Genomic DNA, 9,672 nt, shown 5'->3' on the forward strand with positions numbered 1-9,672 from the left:
ACATGCCATTTTGTCTTTTTTAAGGGATCTGTGTTGGAATCACTTCCGGGCTCTGCAGCACGCATCTGTCCAGGTGGAAGGAACAGTTTCCCTTCTTAGCTCCTACGCAGTTGCAGCTTGGCTGGCGTCTCTCACACGGACCACGGCAGAGCTGTTGCCCCATCGTGCTCTCTGCTTCCAACTTCCTTTTTGTTTCCAGCAGGGAGAGGTTTCATTTTTCCAGAAAATGTCTCCATCTCCAATTGGGACTATCCCAGTCCCTATAGGGCCAATGCCTGGGGCTCTCAGTCTCAATCTATTTCCTACTGCTCGCCTTTGCTTTCTCTGGCATTTCCTGAGCCATTTCCGGCTCCTTTCAACGACTTTCTGGATTTCTCATTCGTTTTGTGTTGTTTTTCCGTTGCTGTCTCTTGGGGACCCAGGGTGAAACCCCACTCCCTCTTTTTCCCATTGTTCATCCTGCTATTTTTATTCCCTCATCCTTTCTCTCAAAGTAACACAGGAAAGAAGTGTCTTGAATACACCTCATGACCATTCAACCAGGGGCATTGAGATTAACAGCAGCTAGGTCCGCAACAGCATTTATGGTTTATACAAGGTGATACCTAAACATAAAGCAAGTGGTGAAATTGTTAGTGTTTAAAACTTCAATGCAATTGCATCTTGGTAAAATTTTTAAATAATAAATATACCAGGGGTGTCTGGGTGGCTCAGTTGGTTAAGCATCTGACTCTTGATTTCAGCTCAGGTCATGATCTCATGGTTGTGGGTGGGTTTGGGCCCCATGTCAGGCTCCACGCTGACAGCACAGAACCTGCTTGGGATTCTCTCTCTCCCTCTCTCTGCCCCTACCCTGCTCATACTCTCTCTCTCTCAAAATAAATAAAGTTTAAAAAAAAAAAAAAGAGGGGCACCTGGGTGGCTCAGTTGGTTGAGCGCCTGACTTTGGCTCAAGTCATGATCTCGCAGTCTGTGAGTTCGAGCCCCCACATCCGGCCCTGTGCTGACAGCTCCGAGCCTGGAGCCTGCTTTGGATTCTGTGACTCCCTCTCTCTCTGCCCCTCCCCCGCTCATGCTCTGTCTCTCTCTCTCTCTCTCTCTCTCTCTCTCTCTCTTTCTCTCTCTCTCTCTCTCTCTTTCTCTGTCAAAAATAAATAAACATTTAAAAAATTTAAAAATAATAAAATAAAACAATAAATATATCAACACTGTTTTATGCTCACAAATGGTTTAACCCAGTCAACACTTTGAAGAGGCCATGCCCGTTTCTGCAACACAAACCAGGCACCCTATGGAATGAACCTTTTTCTTGGTCTTAGTTCTTAAACACTTTCTCCACCCCCGTCCTTATGGTTCATTTCATGCAGGTTCAAAGGTCAGGAGCAAGATCACGTGTAAGGGAGTGAGGATCCGAAGGAAATAGTACAAGAACAGAAACAAGTTGTACGGAACCCAGAATTCAGGGTCCAGAACAAAAGAGGTTAGGTTCAATTTCTTTTGAATGACTAGGATCTGACCCGTCTGGTTTCATGATCTACTAGGTCTCTGAATGAGGAGGTCTTTCATGTTCCTATTCTCAAGGACAAGGTGATTACTACAATCTCTAGGTGATTATCACAAAAAGTACTCACGAATCCAGAAATAGCTTAATCAAAAAATAGGTGGTGTATGAGCAAGTCTACTGGCTTTAAAAATTTTTTTTTTCAACGTTTATTTATTTTTGGGACAGAGAGAGACAGAACATGAACGGGGGAGGGTCAGAGAGAGAGGGAGACACAGAATCGGAAACAGGCTCCAGGCTCTGAGCCATCAGCCCAGAGCCCGACTCGGGGCTCGAACTCACGGACCACGAGATCGTGACCTGGCTGAAGTCGGACGCTTAACCGACTGCGCCACCCAGACGCCCCCAAGTCTACTGGCTTTAAATGAACCAAATCAGTGTAGACACACTGTTTGATTTCATATGTGTTGCCTTAAGCCACATTTCTAATTAAATACCTTTGTATGACCTTGGCTCCTCTAATATAATTTTTGTACTTTAACTGAATATATTACTTCCATTGTTCCCCATTTTCCTGGACCTTTGGACCCACCATTGCCCTGTTCTTCATCCCATAGGAAGAACATCCCATAGGAAGAACTCAACTTGCTTCCCAAGTGAGATCCTAATACCAGTCTGAAACACACACACACACACACACACACTCACACACACACACACACACACACACACACACACACACACACTTCTCCCTTTCCTTCCCCTCTGAATTCCTTGCACCCAGACCAGGTAGCTATTCAGTTCAACTTGAACCCAAATATTGCTTTATGACAATCATCTACTGTTTAATGAAACGATTATTTATGATCTTTGTGCCCTTCACCTCGTCTCAGGACTATGTTGTAGTCTCCTTCCTACCCTCCACAATGCCAACACAGAGTGCCTTCCTCATAGCAAGTACTCTATAGATATCTGTGGTTAGTCAACTATCCACTCTATGGATATCTGTGGTTAGTGAACTATCCACCTCAGGGATGATTCTTTGGCTCACCTGAGTTTTGCTTCTCTTCTTTCAGAGAGGGCCTGGCAGTGTCTGAAGGTGTGGCTAAAGCTTTTTTAAAAAGACAATGAATTTATATGCTGTAGGACTCTTATAATCTGGGAGACAAGAAGGTCAGTGGATGAACCTTCAGGATTGTAACTGCCTGTTTTAGTACATATCCACTGTGTCCCTAGAGGCTGAAAGAAAGGACTCCAGATATAGGAGAAGAAAATAGGGAAGCAGATGAACAGATGCTGTCATTACAGAACATTTACTCAGACAGGCTTTTCTTTGCTTAACCTAGAGACCAGTAGGGAAGGAGCCCCTCCCTTTGGAAAATAGGATTCCACTATAGGGAGACACCCATGGCCTTGGCCCAAAGCTCTAGAAGGCCTACATGTATGCTCTATGGGAGACCTTAGACACTAGAAAGCCCATAAGTGGTGAATGAATGAATGAGAGAGAGAGAGAGAGAGAGAAAATGGTTGGTAAATATTCTACTTTGAGCAAATCATAAACTTCCAACTTCTAGACAGGCCCGATTTCCCTACAGAATTACAATAACTGCAAACATTTATTAACTTATTTCTACGCACGAGACATAGCTGTAGATCTTCACACATGTTAACTCATTTCGTCTGCATGGCTCTTGGAGGTCGATTTGTTTATCATCTTTATTAATGAATGAAGAAATGTAATGGGTGAAGTGATTTCCCCCAAACCAAACATCTAGCATGTGGTGAACCTGAGAACACTGAGGGACCAGTAGGAACGGAAACCTGGATGGGAATCTTGGCCCCGACGTCTATTAGCAGTGTGACTTTTGCAAGTTACTTAAACTCCCTGAATCTCATTGGAAAAATCAGATTCATGACATCATAGAGTCACTGCGAACATGGGATGGGCCGTGGAACTTGAAGACTCCTGATACTGAGGGACTTATCATTTGCACCAACCCTCTGGCAGAAAACAACTAAGCATGCTGGATAACTTTTCATCTTCATAAAAGCATCAAAGAATTGACAAAACGGTAAAAAAAAAAAAAAAAATAGAACGAAAGAAAGATCCGTGTCTAATTCTATAAAAAATCAAAGACCCAGAAAAAGAGACAGAGCATCAAAATTACTTTTCTTCTGAAGGCATTTGTTCATCCGGGATATCTGAATTATGAACATGAGCTATAGTTTTTATGGTTTCTCAGAACAAGAAGGACAGAAGTCAGAATCAGAAACAAACCGCAGAGGGGGAGGTCTGGACGCTAAGCAGAGTCAGAAGGAAAGAATGAAAACTGGTCTGTGATAGGCTAGTATTTTTGTAGATTTGCAGCTTAAATCTGCATCCCTATTGGTTTAAACACTCACTCCGTGAATTTAAAGTGGTGCTGAACGAAGGGGCATCCGGGGTGGTTCAGTCGGTTAACTGCCCGACTCTTGATTTCGGCTCAGGTCATGATCTCACGGTTCGTAGGTTCCAGCCCACGTCGGGCTCTGCAGCTGGTGGTGCAGAGCCTGCTTGGGATTCTCTGTCTCTCCCTCCCTCCCTGCTCCTCGCGCACTTGCGTTGTCTCAGTCTCTCTAAAAGTAAATAAATAAACTTAAAAAAAAATCGTACTGCATGGAGAGAATGATGAGAAACTGGAGGAAGGGGTGCAGGAAACGAGGGTGGAGGGCAACAAAGGTAGACACGATCGTGGGCTCCTGGCATGCTGAAATGCATCCACTTCTGCACACAAATACCCGCGCACACCTTCTCATCTTTTTTGCCAAATGTTCTTTCCATCGTTGGCCTCACCAGGGTCAACCACACACTCTCCGGAGTCAAGTGGGCCCAGGTTCAAACCCTGATTCTGCCACTTCCTAGCTGGGAGACTTTCGCCAAGTCACTTAATCTCTGTCCATTTTCCTCACCTGAAAAATAGGCGTAATTACAGAACCTCCTTGTGGTTGATTGGGAGGATCAGATGAGTTAATGTCTACAGAATGTTTTTTTTATACATTTTTTTAATGTTATTCATTTTTGAGGGAGAGAGACAGAGACAGAGTGCGAGCGAGGGAGGGGCAGAGAGAGAGGGAGACACAGAATCTGAAGCTCCAGACTCTGAGCTGTCAGCACACAACCCAACCCGGGGATGGAACTCAGCAACCATAAGATCATGACCTGAGCCGAAGTCAGATGCTTAACTGACTGAGCCACCCAGGCACCCCATGCCACCCAGGAGCCCCGTCTACAGAATGTTTACAACAGCGTCTGGCACATAGGAAGTAATTATATGGGTGATGGGATGGTGCTTAGGATGGTGATGATTTTCTGAAATGATTGCTCCCCCCTTATTTATTTGGCCTGATTTTATTAGTCCTTAGTAATGCGGGTAAAATGTCACCTCCTCTGTCAGACCTTCCCTGTCTCAGTGCACTACAAAACTTCAGGGCTCTCCTGGAGCCCTTTTCACACCCTAGTGCCTCTTGACATTTCTAGATTCCCCATGGAACTATCAGTTACTTGATGGTGAGGACTAAGTCTTATGATTGCATCCTCAGTGGCTAGAACAGAGCTTGACACATAATAGATGCTTAGTTAACGTGTGATGAACGGAAGAACATATTGGTGACTGGAACTTGCCTTAGTGGAACAATTTTCCTCTAAGATTATTTATTTTTTTATTTTTTTAAGGCTCCTGCCCCTTATTCTGTGCTCACTTTAAACAAAAAATATAAAATGTTCTCTCACTCAAATTGCTTCTCTGGAATGTAAACTTCTTATGAGTAGCCTCAGAATCTTATCTACTTAATTTTGTTCTGTATGAGACATACAGTGTCAGGAAAATGACTAAACCGCCATAAAAATGATATTGGCAAATTGGACCTATGAGTCATGAGATCAGTGACCAAGAAATGTTCACAGAATTCTTCCTGCTGATGTGGGAATGTGGATTTGAATTGACTTCCTGCTTCTGCTGTGTTCATGGTTAGAACACTGAACTCAGGATCAAGAGACGTGTATTTAGGTCCACAGATTCACTCCTTATTTTGCTATGTGACTTTGGGCAAAACTTAGTCTCCCCAACTTCACTTTCCTCATCTGTTAAATGGGTTTAATAACACCTACCACATAGCAATGTTGTAAAACTCAGAGAGTGATGCAAGGCTTAAAAAATGTGCCAAAGGGGCGGCTGGCTGGCTCAGTCTGGTGGAGCATGCGACTCTTGATCTCGGGGTCGTAAGTTCAAGCTCCACATTGGGTGTGGAACATACTTTAAAAAAAAAAATGTGCTAGAAAATGTTATATTCTGGGTGGTCAGTTCTCACCACTCAATGGGTAGCTTTTCTCAGATGCAGTCTTCTATCAATTTTATAAATGCACCCAAACTCAGTATTTCAGCTGGGAGCAAACCGTCCTGAGAATTTGAGAGACGTGTCAGTTTTGAGAGTCTGGCAAGTGACTGAGCTTGGTTACAGAGAAAACAGACCTGTCTGGGGAGCATGTAGGAGAGCTCATGCTTTCCCCGTGACTCGACTTGCTCTGACACATTCATCCACAGTCACAAGTGGAAGGAGGTCGTGGGCTGCCCCACCTGGGTGTCTGAGAACAGAGGGAAGCCTCTCTGAAATGACATGGGTTTGAAAGCTGCCTCTGAATACAGGAGAGCAAGCTCAGCTAGAGGGTGAAAAAAATTATTCCTCCCATCCTGGAGGAAGCAGACCATGGGGGCGGGGGTGATGGAGGCCGTGGAGGGCAGAACTTCCAAGGCAATTAAGTCCAAGAACTCTGCATCCTGGGTCTAGTGATGTACTTGCTCATCCTCATTATTAATCTGACTGAGGCTCTTCCTCTGCCCCTTCTAGAAAGCCAGAGAAAGTTCATAACAGAATGAGGCAATTTCATTTCACCGTTGCCTTAGCCCATTAAGACCACATGCTTCAGCTAGGAACCAAGTTACACATTTGTTGAATTATGAAACACCAGAACTTGGGGGCATCTAGCTGACTCAGGCAATGGAACATGCAACTCTTGATCTTGGGGTTGTGAGTTCGAGCCCCACATTGGGTATAGAGATTACTTAAAAAATAAAAATTTTTTTAAAAGATACCAGAACTTGGACGGAATTCAGAACACATCAGTTGGAACCCACCAAAGCTGAGACCCGGAGATGACGTGATATGCCCATGGGCAAGCAGTTGAGTGGGACCAGAACTCATGAATCTTCACTCCCAGCCCTGGGCTACAGAACTCCACCCTCTCAGCCTTTCAGACCAGAGCCTTGAGAATCCAGATGCTTCCATTTGTCACCTGTGGTCCAGAGAGGGGGTGTTCCAGAGGAGAAATGCAATCTGCTATCCAAATAATTAGCACTGCTTCCTAGGCAATTTGTTTTGAAACCTCCTACCAAGAAAGGCTGCATGACATCATTTTCTGTCTAAAGAAAGTTCCAGTTGTCATTACATTCATTGCGTTCACCCACCCAGCTCTCTTTCTCAACAAATCTTCAGGCAAGCAGGCTTTCTCTTAATCTATCATTTCTTCCAAACTGGCCTAGAGCATAAACAAACTGGGTAAGACACTAAGAGTTTGATGACAGTGCTCTATATCCCTTTTAACTTCATTTTAACATCTGAAGAAAAGAAAACAAGTTACTTAGGAACTGCACTTTGAATACTAAAAAAAAAAAAAAAAAAAAAAAAAAAAAAAGCGTACACGTAGGCCTCTGTTCCACTGAGTCTTTCCATGAAACTTGTACTGAAGAGTGTATCAAACCACTCAAATCACCAGAAGGTTCAAGTTAGAAGAGTCTCCATCCCACCATGCTAGAACCACATCTGGATTGAACCTAAGCTCCAGTACATTCTGGGCCATATAAATCTGCCCTTTGTGCTCTAGAGAAAAGTAGTAACCCAACTTCACCAAATCTCAAACTAGTTTAAGATAACAAAAGTTACTGGTTAGTAAGTGATTACCGTGTGCCAGATACTGTGCTAAGCCTTTTAAGTGAATTACCTCCCAGCAATCCGAAGAGAGAATTACCACTATTAGCATCATCCTTTTCTTTAACTGGCTGAATTCCACCCAGCAAATAGGAGACAGAGCCACACCATGCTGTCACGCAGCTGTGGAGAAGAGCACAGAAGAAGGTTCTGTTCAGAAGCTAAGGTGGGCTTGGGAGATTGAAACTGCAGACCGGCGTCCGGAAGCAGAAGCCTCACCTTCAGTGTCCTCTGTCCTTAGCTGTGCAAGTGGAAGATTGTGACCTAAGTCCCTGTAAGAGGTAGAACTGTGACTTGATCTATGCTGAGATGTGGCACCTGATGCGCCTCCAGTTTTTGTTCAATGCAACCCTACACTGAGGCAGGTAACCTTGCCACTGTATAAGAATTGCCAGAAAGTTCAGATTTACGATAATAGGGATAATCCCTGGCTTGTGTGGATGACGGTTCCAGCCCTCCTTCCAACCTGTCAGCCTGGGGAGACTGGATTTGTTGTTGCTACCAGAGCCAGTAACAGGTAATAACACGGACTTATGATTGCCTTCATTTAATTGCCCAAGAGTCTCTTGACTTGTTATCTCATTACCCCCCATGCAATGCTCTCCCGGTGCGCAGACAAGTCAGGGAGGCCACCGTGTGCGTGCAGGTTTTTCATTCCACCTCTGGGCTTCTGCTGGGGCCTCTTCGTGCTGCTAATCTCTGCCCTTAGAAACCTCCCTGACTTTTCACACCCTGCCCAGGTCATACCTTCATGCTCAACCTTGGCACTTGGCAGGCAGGCTGTGATTTTGCTCACGAGTGTTTCAAATAGCCTCTTCTGTATGTTCATTTCTCTTCATTAGGTCAGAAGTTTCTCAAGGGCAAGGATCATATCTTTTACTTATTTGGTTTCCCTCCCATAACACGTAGCATTCTCTTTGTGTGCAGCAGATTGTCAGTACACCTTTGTTGACTAACTTGTATTTCCTTTGCCCAGCCCCTAACAAGAGAAAACATTGCACAAGCCAAAAGGGAGGAGAATCAGGCAGAGTTCTGGACATTCCAGCCTCCAGAAAAATAAATAATTCTCTCTGGGCATTCTCATGTGAGTTTTCTGATCGCCCATCAAACCTCATTCGGGCACTAGTTACTTGGAAAAACGAACGGGGCTAAGATTCACTGAACACTCCTATGCATCAGCTTCCTTAACATACATTATTTCAACTAATCCTCGCAGTAATCATAAATAGCAATAAGTGCTTTTCTCATTGTGGAGAGGGGAAAAACAACTCCAGGATACTAAATAATTTCCCCAGGGCCTTCTGGATTCAAACTCCAGTCTCATTCCAAAGCCTATGGTTTTCCACTCAAAGGCACAGCCCCTAGTTCTGCCCCCAGGGGCTCACTTGCCCATCCCTTTATTTTCTTCTCTTTTTATTTGGCAGGTTTATCTGCCAGTTGCATAACATGGACTCCGAGGGAGCCTGATAATGGCCTCATGGAAAAAGAGGGCGAGGAAGTAGAAAAAAAGAACAAAATTTTCTGAGCCTCCGCCGCCCCCTCCCCCCCTGCACTGTGTGCTGCTTCTTTATACGGAGCTCATTTATTTACTCTTCCTAATGACCTCATTATGCAAATGAGCAAACCGAGGCTCAGGAAGTCACATGACATGCCCAGGTTCCCAGAGCAATAAGTGTTGGGGTCTACATCCAGCCCCCTGACCATCTAGCACCAAAGCTCAAACATGAAACTTCCTAGGAAAATAGTGAGGTTCCACTAACATAGTGGGAGTCCCTTTTCAGAATTTAAGACTGTGTCCTTAGCATGTGGTCAGCCCCACTGGCTAAGGTGTCAGAATGAATGCAGTGAGACTCTAAAAGCCACGAACTCCTTGCAGGGAACACAGTCAATAGTATCGTGACAGCATTGGATAGGCTCCACTATGGTGGGCACCACATAACACAGACTTGCAGAATCACTATGTTGTACACCTGAAACTCAAGCAACACTGTGTGTCAACTATGTTTCAATCAATCAGTCAACACCTTGAACTTCTGGCATGTGATGTCAGGCACTGTGATGTGGCTCACTGAAGCTCACAGAGGAAACACAGAGGTCACAGGCCAAAACCACCCAGCTAGCCATTCCCTAGGGGCTGATTGCCCATGACT

Source organism: Puma concolor, chromosome B3, assembly GCF_028749965.1.
Source record: "Puma concolor isolate L17-30 chromosome B3, mPumCon1.1.hap2, whole genome shotgun sequence".
In the NCBI taxonomy this organism is placed as follows: Eukaryota; Metazoa; Chordata; class Mammalia; order Carnivora; family Felidae; genus Puma; species Puma concolor.